At 38.5% G+C, this 11,901-nt stretch overlaps 1 long non-coding RNA gene across 1 annotated transcript; it reads right to left on the reverse strand.

Moving 5' to 3' along the window:
• Positions 1-3: 3 nt before the first annotated feature.
• LOC118561930 lies at positions 4-9,770 on the reverse strand. The gene is made up of 3 exons (XR_004930377.1): positions 9,564-9,770; positions 9,237-9,275; positions 4-111 (listed from the first exon to the last, which is right to left on the reverse strand). It is a non-coding gene; the product is annotated as an uncharacterized LOC118561930 (long non-coding RNA).
• Positions 9,771-11,901: the final 2,131 nt, after the last annotated feature.

An 11,901-nucleotide genomic window follows, 5' to 3' on the forward strand; every position in this document is an offset into this window, starting at 1 on the left:
TACCTTGTCGTGGACGGTCATACAGCTGGCTGCGTCGTTCTGGAGGATTTCAGTCACCCCGTTGGAGAGCCTCTCGTACTTCAGCTTGGGCTCCTCCTCGCTGTCCTCCTCCTGGTGGAGACAGAAGACGGGGCCCTCGCTGAAACGCGCTCTTAGAAAGGTAGTCATTACAACAGGGTCACCTCTAAAACTTTCAGAGAGCCGACTGGAAAGTGGTCCGTGCGGTGAGATGGAATACACAAGGTGTCCATATTTAGCATCCCCGTGTTCAAAAAAAAAAACAAAAAAACAACAACGGCAGACGCTCCGGGAGACGGTGCTGCTTACACGGGAGTGGTAACATTTCAGTACGGCCTTTATGTACACTGCCCTGCTAAAGTATTCACAACCTCCTTTTTTTTTTTTTTTTTTTTTTAACAGGTTGCCACATTATAACCAGAACCATCTTTGTGTTTTTATTGTTGGGAATTCCAAAAAAATAAAAATCAAAGCAACTGGACTTGTTTTCCGTAGTTGAAGACGTTTCACTTCCTCTCCAGGAAGCTTTCTCAATTCAAAAAGTCTGGAGTAATGACGAGTACCAAGCTTTATACTACTGCCAAACAAAGGCCTTGTAATGGCTTAGATAACATGCAAATTCAACCGAAACAGGTCCACCCCTTAGTATGGGCGGTCGTTAAAGCCATTAACCAGCAGATTGAACCGAAAACTGGTCCACTCCTCTTTAGGAGGAGTCGTTAGGGTCGTTATTGGCCTGGCTTAAAGGAACGATGTTTTGATCGCCCATATGAGGGTGAGAATTGAGGTGATTGGCTGGCTGAAATTAATCCTATAGCTGTATTGTAAGTTTTTGAGAGTTGGAACCTAAAGCCTCCTCCTCTGTTTAAGGTTGTTTTTTCTCTCTTAACGTAGATGGCTTCCTTCACACCCCTTTCAAACCATCTGTCTTAGCTTGGTACTCCACATTACTAAGGGGTGGACTTGTTTCTGTGAATTTGCATGTTATCTAAGCCATTACAAGGCCTTTGTTTGGGCAGTAGTATAAAGCTTGGTAATCCACATTACTCCAGACTTTTTGAATTGAGAAGCTTCAGCTTCCTGGAGAGGAAGCGAAACGTCTTCAACTACAGAAACAGGTCCAGTTGCTTTGTTTTTACTTTTTTTGGAATGACCACGACCTGGATGACTGAGAATCTTCACCAGCATATTGTTGGGAATGTAAGAGGAAGCTGCATTTTTAAGGGTAGGTCTCAACCAGCGTTGCACATCTAGAGAAGAACATCTGTGGCCCATCTTCTCTGCTTTTTACTCTCTGCGGAGCGCCCAGGAACGTCAAATATCGGCTCTTGCTGACTATTCTGACTAAAATGTAGGTCTTGGTCCAGGAAGAATGTGCCTTGAGTGAAACCGGTGTAGCCTAGCTCAAGCTGAGCGTTAGGGTCGTTGTCCTTCTGGAAGGTGAACCTCGCCCCGGTCTCAGATATCTGTACTCTCTGCCAGGGGTTCTTTACTGCAAAAACGGAACTAAAAATAAGTCAAATTTTCTTGAAATTAGTGTATTTGTCCTTGATTTGAGCAGGTAAATAAGATTATCTGCCAATAGAATTAGTATTTTGACCCCAAAATAAGATATTTAGATATTCTGCCCTCTAAATAAGACTATGGAGATGAGTTGTTCCTATTTTAAGTGCAAAAATCTCATTCCATTGGCAAATAGTCTCATTTACCTGCTTAAATGAAGGACAAATACACTCATTTCAGGAAATTTACTTATTTTTAGTTCCGTTTTTGCAGTGTTCCCAGGTTTGTCCATCTTCCCACCGCCTCTGGCCAGCTTTCCTTAGACTGGTGAATAAAACCATTCCCACAGCATGATGGGGGCCACTGCCATTTTTAAAGTTTAGCGTAACGTGTAGCATCGCATACGAGTCGCAGCACTAACCATGTTTGATTCGGAGCAACTGCTACATAAAGGCCGACGTTTTTGTTTATAGTAGCGATTTACATTTTAAACTTTGTTAAAAAAAAATGGATAATATTATTTTTTTATTAACGGCTATCGCTGTCTTTAAAGTTTTACCTTTACACTTCCGACTTTGTCAGATCTCATGAATTATTTTATTTCTTTTCATTTACTATTTAAAAAAAAAATAAAATAAAAAAGCATCTCTATTTAAAAACTCAAGAGTTCTGGTAAATAGGCTGAGCTAGTATAGCTGCTTCTAGACATACCGACCACTCACACATATTAGCAGGTAACTTAGGGTTGAGTGCCTTGCCCAGTGGCACATCGTCACGCGACAAGAGTCTAACCACAACTTTCACATGGCGAGGCCACTGCTCCGCCCACAGCACCACAGTTGTGTGGTCTAATATTATTTTGATTTTAACAGTGAGTTTGTCTTACACGTCTGTGCATCAAAATCTAAATACGTCACTTTATAAACGACGCTACTAAAGCGACACCGTTTATAATTTTATCTTCAGCAACATATTATTTTAGCAGCATTTCACATTTTTATTTAGCTTATTAGATCATGTTTTCACTTTAAATGCTTTTGCTTCAGATCGCTAACATTGTTCTGTTTTGTAAAATCTGCATCCAATAACTTTTCATTCCTACTGTCAGGGAATTTCAACCATTCGTTTCTTCAGTGACATGCTTTAGTTTGAAGACCATCTACAGAACTTGTATTTAGTTATTTTTCTGTACAAATAATGCACAGGTGTCGTTTTTTGAAAACACCAAACTTAAAGAGTAGCCTGTAGACGGTGAAACCTGTGATGTAGTTTTAACATTAGGGAGGTAAAAATTACATTTTAGTGTCTATACAAATGTAGTGGGAAGAAAAAAAAGCTAATTTTGATAAAAGAAATTTGTTTTTACAAATTCCATGTATGATGTGTGACATGGGGCCGTGTTGTTGTCATTTATTGGGAAAAAAACAACAACATATCAGTTTAAGACCGATAAATACATGTTTTTGACTTTTTCCAACTGATTTCTTTATCCATCAATCGTGAGCAATCTTTAAAAACAAGGTAATGAAAAAACATGTTTCTTTGCTGCTATCAACAGAAGTCACCGAGTATAAATGAACTGTTTTGGAAAAGAGAGAACGTTATTTTTGCAAGAAATTCTTCATGACAAAGAATCCTCTCTCTTTTTTTATTTCTCCTTTTCTTTTTTTGCCGCTGCTTATCCCCAGTGAAATACATGCATTTATTGTTTTCATAAGACAAACTTAAGGTATTCTACTGTGTTACACTTTCCAGCATGAGTCCACATTGGAGGCCGGTCACAGCTTGAATATTACTCATAATTCGGTTTATAACCAATGCTGCACAGTCTGTGGCTGCCCAGAGGGTGCATCAACTCAAAACATTGTCTGCCATTATGTGCTCCTGGCTTGGAGGTGGGGGACAATAGCGTGGAAAAAATGTTATTTTCAAAAACAATCCTTCCCCACTCAACAACGCCATATCTAGGCTATTTCCTGTGTATTCTGGTTTGTGAGATTTCTGATGCGAGGGCATTTGTCACGGGTTTCAAAGGCGTTTCAAACAACAAAGGCAAACTTCATCCCCACAGAGAAAATACTCATTTTAAAAGTTTTTGCCGTCTCTTGTAAGCTGCTTTTTGTTTCGTCTACAGAACTGGGTTTCGTGTTGCAACTGTTTATGCCCGTTTTTCTTGCCTCTCAGTTTAAACAATCACGCTGATGTCCAAGGTAGGGCTGGACGATATGGCTTAAATTATTTATACATTTTTTTTAAACCAAATAATTTTTTTCCCTTTTGTTTCATAGAAAAAGTACATTTGAAAAACATAATTTTATTTCAATTATCTCGTCTTGAATTCAAAGTGCAATTAAATACAAGCTTCAAAACATGCTTCTAAAACAAGACGGTAGACTACGCCATAGTAAGAAATTAAAATATAACACAAAACGTTTGCTGCAAGTGATATTACGCATCTAAGAACAGGTTTTGCTTCACTCGTGTAACTTCAAACTAACTTAATAAAACAAATAAATGCGTAAATTAAAGTGCCTCGGGTAAAAAGGTTTCCTCTTTAAACTATTTTAACATATTTTCATAAACATAGATTCAACATTGCATGCCATTACCAAAACAACTTCCCCTTTCAGGACTGATATGGGCTAAAGTTTCCAGGAAGCCCAAAGAGAGTGCATTGGCAAAAACAAATAAAACCTCAATGTTCCAAAAATTAAATCATCATGAGTTGCAAATTCTAACTAGAATCGTTCAACTTCTGAAGAAGTTGAAGAAGGCGCCCGCCTGGTGGTGCGCGTAACCGTCAAAGGCAAAGCTTCCGAGTTCCTTGGTCGTAGGCTTTTATCACTTGGGGATTTTAAATCAAATCTTCTGAGTGTGAAAAGGATTTGTCTTCATCAAAACCAGCCGACAGGAGAAGGTCTGCATCCAAGCAGCATGGAAAATTGGTGTTATTAAAACATTATTAAATACTTCAATGTAGCATGAAAAAATGAAATATGTGAATAGAAATGTTAAAGGCATTACAAACTACTAAAGGAAGTACAAACTCTGTGAAGCAGAAGTTGGTGAGACCTTCCTAGAGCTACTTCTGGTTAGCAACATGCTAAGCGTTAGCCGCTAACATGGTTGTGTCCAGTATCACCGGGTGATTGTACTCTGTTAGTTTGGTCCAAATCCTGTACTGGGAAGTTCCTCAAAAAGGGTGCCAATACTTAATGTCACCAAAGCTCACTTTGGCCTCCTTAGCAACTAAGCCTCACCAAATCTGGGCCCAGAACTCAACATTTGACAAAAATGGTGTGTTGGGGTGCCAATACTTAATGTCACCAAAGCTCACTAAAGGGGCCATGTGTCAGAATCGGCCTCCTTTAGCAACTAAGCCTCACCAAATCTGGGCCCAGAACTCAACATTTGACAAAAATGGTGTGTAGTGCCATTTCCCACAGGTGAGTGGTGCTGTATTGGGCCGGGGGGTAGTTCTTGCTGTTGCAATTTTTTCATCATTCATTCATTTATATCAGTTGTTCAAATTATTTATTTGTTACCTGTAAAAAAGAAAAAAAAATATTCGGTACCCCAAGCGGGTTGCGAACCCTGCGACCTTTGGTGCACCAGCCCAACAACCTAAACCCCTGTACCAAAAAAAAGTGCCATGCTGAGCTCTGCATTTTGAGAGGGTCAACTGTGTCTAGGAAGTGGTTTTTGAGAAGTGGTTTTTGGTTAATTTTGTCACCACGGTAACTTTAAATGGCGTCAAGTACAAATAGCACACTTTGCGGCGTCGAGACGCACGTTTTGATATATAGTTTGTGGGGGTACAGCCTACGGTTCGGGCTGTATTGACGGTGACGGAAGAATAAAAAGCAATAATAATATAATATTAAAGAAACCCTTATTAGGTGCATAGCATAAGGCCTCCGCCATGCATTTTCAATGCATAGGCGGGCGCCTAATTAATTGATAGAATAAATTTTCTTGCCCAGCCGTAGTTACGCATAAAGAGGACAGAAGGATTACATCCGTCACAGATAGAGGAGATGTTTCCCACGATAAGGTGGCATGAAGGCCCACCGGCCGTCTGTGTCGGGTATAACATGCAAGTCTGACCAAGCAGAGGGACAAACAACACTGATGCAAATACTTTCATAGGGAAACATTAATGGAAATTACGTGACTACAATTCCACGGTCTTCAGAGATTCAATTCAATTCAATTTTATTTATATAGCGCCAAATAATGAAACATGTCATCTCAAGGCACTTTACAAAATCAAGTTCAATCAGATTATACAGATTCACCGACTCCCAGCGTGCTTAGAGGGGTACATACTGTAGGTCTGTTTATGGTAAAGACTGCAGCAGATACTAGGAAGCAACTTCATTAGCAGACCAATGTGTTTTCGGCTCGGTGTCGTCGTCAGGGTCCTTGCAGATCACCAAACAGTTTGGGTAGAAAATAAATCAAATGAACCAATCACACATAAACAGGCTGACCAATCAGCAAAAAAAAGGGGTGGGGCGAGTGGTTCTGCTTCAAACTTAAAGGCATACTATGCAACATTTTTCAGTTAATTAATGTGTTCCATACCGTTTTGGATGATTAAATGAGTCATTTCAGGTCGAACAAAGGTTTTCTCGGCCGCCCTGGTGGTCGGTGGGGGAAATACCGTACTTGCAATTGCAAGAGCCTTCGGCCCGCACACACAGGCTCAGAAGTCTCGTGCAAGACCGCGAGAGTCGGTCTTGCTTTACGGCGAGAACTCCATGTGTTTTTGCCCTGCCATTCACTATATGCACGCGCGAAAGCAACAACAAAGAACCGCGTGTTAACGTCAAATAAACATGCAAGCATATCGAGTTGTTTTTTTATTAATAATAATAATAATAATAATAATAATAATAATAATAATAATAATAATAATTATTATTATTATTATTATTATTATTATTATTATTATTATTTATTTATTTATTTATTTATTTAGAATGTTGGCGATGCGGTAGCGTGAGGTTTGGCGAGGGCGATCGCCTCGCCAAGATAGCGCTGCGGGAAGCTTGATGTTCATACCTTCACTGTGTTACTCATTGTTTGTACTGCCGTTTTTTTTACTTTTCGTTGCGTTCGCCTGTCTGCTAAGCTCAAAACAACCACGCCTGGCTTGACGGAGAAACCAGAACAGCTGAGCATCTTTACGACAGTGCACTTTTACTTTCGCCCTCTGGAGGGAGCCTCGCTGGAAAATCAACCCCGGTTGCATAGTATACCTTTAAAGGGGGAAATCATCATCTAAATGTAGTTCATTCCCAATTGTAACAGTTCATTGTAACAATTACACATAGCAATCACAGGAACACAAATTTTTTTTTTCATACTAATAATCTTGAACTACATGAAAGCCATTAACATGACCAGTAAAGACTTATATATCTATTTTCTTATTAATTCAAACCCAAACAGTTCGGCGTTTTGTAACGACTCCGATGAAGGCCGCGAGCCGAAACGCGTTTGTTAGCAAATACAGGTGTTTCGAGTGTTGCTACAGTCTTTAGATGCAAATGTTTTCTACTTTGTAATTAAAAAAACCTCACAATATCTAATATGTTTATCCCATTCAGACGCTACATCCACTGGCAAAGACATAACATAATATGGGTCTAAAATGTCATAATGTATATAAATGCACTTTGCTGAAACCGTTCCTGATTATCCGATGACTTCTAACTTGATATGAGAGCGTGTCAGACAAGATAAGCATAGCCCTGAAACGTTTAAGAGGTTGGAGCTAAGAATCTATATTGCGTCCAAAATGTGATTTTATGTTCATAGCAGTGTAATAAAATTGCTCATTAAAATTTAACCAGTCGAAGTAGCAGCATTCAAATCGTTCTTGTATTCCTTTGCTATTAAAAAGGTACACATACAGGCCATATTGAGGGTGCAAAAATGATTGCACCGCCGATATAAATGATTCAAAGAAGGCTTGAGAGAAAGGGTCATGGTTAGACGAGAGCAAAATTGGCATCCACACGACTCAATGCACTGGTTGAACGATAAACACTGAATCTGTCCAAATGTACAGCATCCCAAAAGAAACACTGCGCTTTGGGACCGCCTTCTAGTACAATGGGCAGGACAACTTTGGGGACCATGTTCCATTAAACCTCAGATAAGAATTTTCTTCTTCTCTCAACTACAGCATCAAAGATGGACCCTGGATGGGTCTTCTAATATGATGACGATCCAAAGATATCATCAGGATGGCTAAGCGAGAATCACATTAAGGGGGGTTGAGAGGCCTCGTTAGTTAAGATCTCAATCCCACAGGTAATCTGTGGAGGAACTAGGGCTAGACGATAATTCAGTAACGATATATAATCAATCCATAGACGTATATCGATAATACAAAAAAAAAAGGGTCAATACAAAATTCAATAGAATAAAAGTTTCAATATTTCAGTCAATCAATCCTCCCAACCAATCACAACGCAGGCCCGGGAAGCTCCGCCCCCTTCAAAGAGTTCAGAGAGCACACATTCTTTTTTTCTTTTTAAAAAACATGCAGTTTTGGTAAAAAGTTGGTTGAATAAAGGGTTGAATTTGAATTCAGTGTTTGTGTGTTCTGTATCTACAAATAGGTCGCTAAGCAACAACATAAAACGACCAGGGCTGCACTTAGAACATATATTTTGAATTTGTTGATAATTATCGATATCGATCAATATGATTTCTATTTTATTGATATGCTTTTTTTATATATATATCGTCCAGCCCTAGGAGGAAACGTCAAGTTTTGAAAAGATACCATCTTTGCACGTCTGTTTTTTTTTTTTTAGTAACAACAAAAATGTTAGCACAGAAGCTAACTTCACTCACTAGTAATACAAATCCAAACCTTTATTGACATCAGCAACCAACAACCACTTTTAAGTTAGGTTTAAAATAAAGAATAAAATAATTTGAAGCGAAAAGAGCAAACCCAAAGCCAGGCATAATGCGATAAACACTCCACACAGAGCATCTACTTGGTAGGAGAAACATCATCCTTCAGAATCGACTGGATTACATCCTACAGCAGTCAACACGATTCACAAAAACAACCAACAAGGGGGACTTCATTTAAGGATTTTCATTCTTTCCTTTAGCTCACGATAATCCGCTTCAGAGAAGCATACAATGTGGCGAGCCCTTTAACAATTTACTTTATTCTCTGCGTCCTGTGAAGTAACATAAAAATCAGCTTCCTCCCATGACTGCCGTGTAGGAAGTCATGTTTTATTTAGCCCATGTGTGATTCTCCGAAGCTCAGGTGCACTGTAACATGCCAAAGTTCAGTCATAACGTTGAAAGATCTGGAAAACCATCTGTAATTCATGAGTGTTTGACACCCCTCAAACTCTGACAAAGATCCTTCAGGGATCAAGCTGTGTTGATGTATTGCACTCCTTTCGGTGGACACAGCGCAACCTATGAGCTAAAAATCACCCAGGCTTGACAGAACTATGCACACCTCTGACATTAACAACATGTTGTTGATGCATTTCTGTGCCGGCATACTGGTGCAACTGCCTGACATGTTTGCCTTATGTTATTTTATCCTCTCTATATATATAAGCTTAGACCAAACTACTCTAACACTCATTTCCCCAGTTTCTGTTTTTGAGAGGAGAAAGAAAAAAAAAACCATCAGTACAAAATGATGTAATGATGAGTCTTACCTCAGATTCATCTGTGAATTCCCCACTCTGCTTCCTTTCCTGGATAAAAAACGAAACATCCTGAGTTCCTTTAAGCAAACAAACTTTGCAGTGCAAGATCAGGTGATAAATACTTTTGATTTTGGGCTGAATTTGAGAGAATTACTGAAATCTTAAGATAATATAGCAATAGCAACACGGATTTTTCTTTTTACGTACTCCAAATCAAATGCATATCAAAGTGAATATTTTTAAAAAACATCAATACATTATTTTAATCGAATAAACTCTATAATACAATGATGAAGTGTAAAGAAAAAATGCATTAAAATTAGCCTGCTAGCTTACCTGCTCCTCCACTTCCGCCATTGTGTTTATAAACAGCGTTATGTTTGGCCGTTATTTTACCTCAAAACTTCACATGCATGTTAGCTAAGAGGAATGAAAACCGACGATTCGAGAAGAGGGCATCCGACATACAGTACAACACGATAATGTTTGTTGTCGAAGCAAGCTTCTTGGTCATCGGCTGAATCACATGACTGAAGTTAGACCGCTAAGTATTATGGGTAATGGAGTCTTACATCGGGAGAGACGAGGATGACCGTTGGAAAATTTGGTGGACGATGCACTAAATTTCGTTTCTATTATTTCTTTCCTTTGCTTCTAAGCTTTTGAAGGTAAAGTGCGAATACTTTTAAAATAAAATTGTATATTTCAACCGTTTGTATAAAATGTTTAGGGCAGGTATTTTCTTTTTTTTTTAAGAAACGGTCACGGTCTTAAAAAAGCTCCAAGAAAGGTATGTCTAACAAATAACTCTAGGACGTCTCATTTCGCAAACTTTAGTCGTTGAATTGCTTTAATGCGTTGAAATATAGCTTTATAGTTTTTATTTCTTATAATTTTAGCATTTTTTGTAAAAGAAAAAAACAATTACAAGTTGTTCAGGTGCTAAAAGGGGTTTTCCAGGCACACATGCAGGGGTTCCAGGAGTTTATTTACAGCCTAAAAAAATAGAAACAAAAATATAAGATTAAAAAGAATTGTTATTCAGGAAATATAGCCTCTCTTAGGTATGAAAAAGCTAAAAAAAGTACTCAAAAATAAGATTGCAGCAATATGGGCTTATAAAATGGATTAAAAAAGTTTTCAGAGGTTAAGGGTAACAATCTCTTTGTACGTGCATATAATAATCATTTTAGGCTTGTAATAATTGAGAACTAATTTTCCAGGGTGGACTTTTTATACAAGGTAGAACTGCAATGATGTTCAATAAGAAGAACTGGGTGAACAAGTTTGAACTAATGATGTTTCTGTTTTCTCTGAGTCAACATTTTTATACACATTACTTTTAACTAACTGTTTTATTTTAAAGTGGAATAAAATTAGATTTATTTTGCAATCTAATCTCAATCTCTATATTTGTTTTTAACTGAATTGGCATGTATTACGCTCATCAGATTGGATTAGATATTTGTGTACATTGTATACGAGTACATCTAAAAAAAAAAAAACTAGAATATTGTGAGAAGGTTTAACTTTATTTGGCAGCCATTTTAAAAAGTGAACTCATAAATTATTTGGATTCATAACACATACAGTGAAATATATCAAGCCTTTCTTTCTTATAATACTGATGAAAATGGCTCACAGATGATGAAAACGCAAAATTAAGGGTGTCCAAAAACTAATATGTGAAAAGGTTTAGTGTCAGAAACAGATGGTGTGACACCCAGAACCAGCTAATTAACTCAAAGCACCTGCAAAGGTTTCCTGGACCTTTGCAGGTGATTTAGTGTGTTCCATTTGTCCTCGGTAGTCGGGATTCATGACTTCCCGGTCGGAAAAATTAACTGGGACGGCCCCTAAAGTCGGTATTACAAATCAGAAAGTCGATGCAACAGGATGGTACCCGACTTCGGCATTCATGATGGCTGCTACTCGCAGCAACATTGAGTAAAACTTCAAACTGTTTGTAGCTGTTTTCAGTAGACTACAAAATCATGGGAAAGGGAAAAGCTGCTGACTTGACAGCTATCTGGAAGAAAGTCACTGACACCCTTTACAAGGAGGGTAAGCCACAAAAATGTAATTGCCAAAGAAGCTGGTTGTTCACAGTATATTGTATCCAAGCATATTCATAGAAAGTTGTGTGGAAGGAAAAAGTATGGTAGAAGAAGTTGCACGAGCAACATCCATTCAAGAATTTTGGGGGGAATTCAAAAGGAGTGGACACATTCCTTGTCTCAGACCAACCCTTGAACCAGAGGCAACGTTTGCATTCAATTTAGAAATCAAGGTCTGGATGAAGAGTGGAGGGGCTCAGAATCCACTTTGCTTGAAGCCTGGGGTAAAGATTTCACGGTCTTCTGCTGTCATCACAAGAGGTGTGCACGAGAGAGTCAGCTTACGAAACGATTTATTTACACCAGTTCTGTCAGGAGCATTGGGCCCAAGCCACTGTGAGAAACAAGGGGAAGCATTAACCCAACGCTTAAAAGGCCATTCTCACAAATGGCACAGAAATGTATGCACACTTCCAAATTTAAAGAAAGGTTGAGCAATTTTCTGTCATATTGTGGCATTTAATCAATAGAAATTATTCTGGTTATATTAAGTTAAACCACAATACCAGGAATGATCTTGAAAATAAGGAGACGTTTAATGCAATATTCACTTTTTT

The sequence above is a fragment of the Fundulus heteroclitus genome, unplaced genomic scaffold (genome assembly GCF_011125445.2).
Source record: "Fundulus heteroclitus isolate FHET01 unplaced genomic scaffold, MU-UCD_Fhet_4.1 scaffold_758, whole genome shotgun sequence".
Classification (NCBI taxonomy): domain Eukaryota; kingdom Metazoa; phylum Chordata; class Actinopteri; order Cyprinodontiformes; family Fundulidae; genus Fundulus; species Fundulus heteroclitus.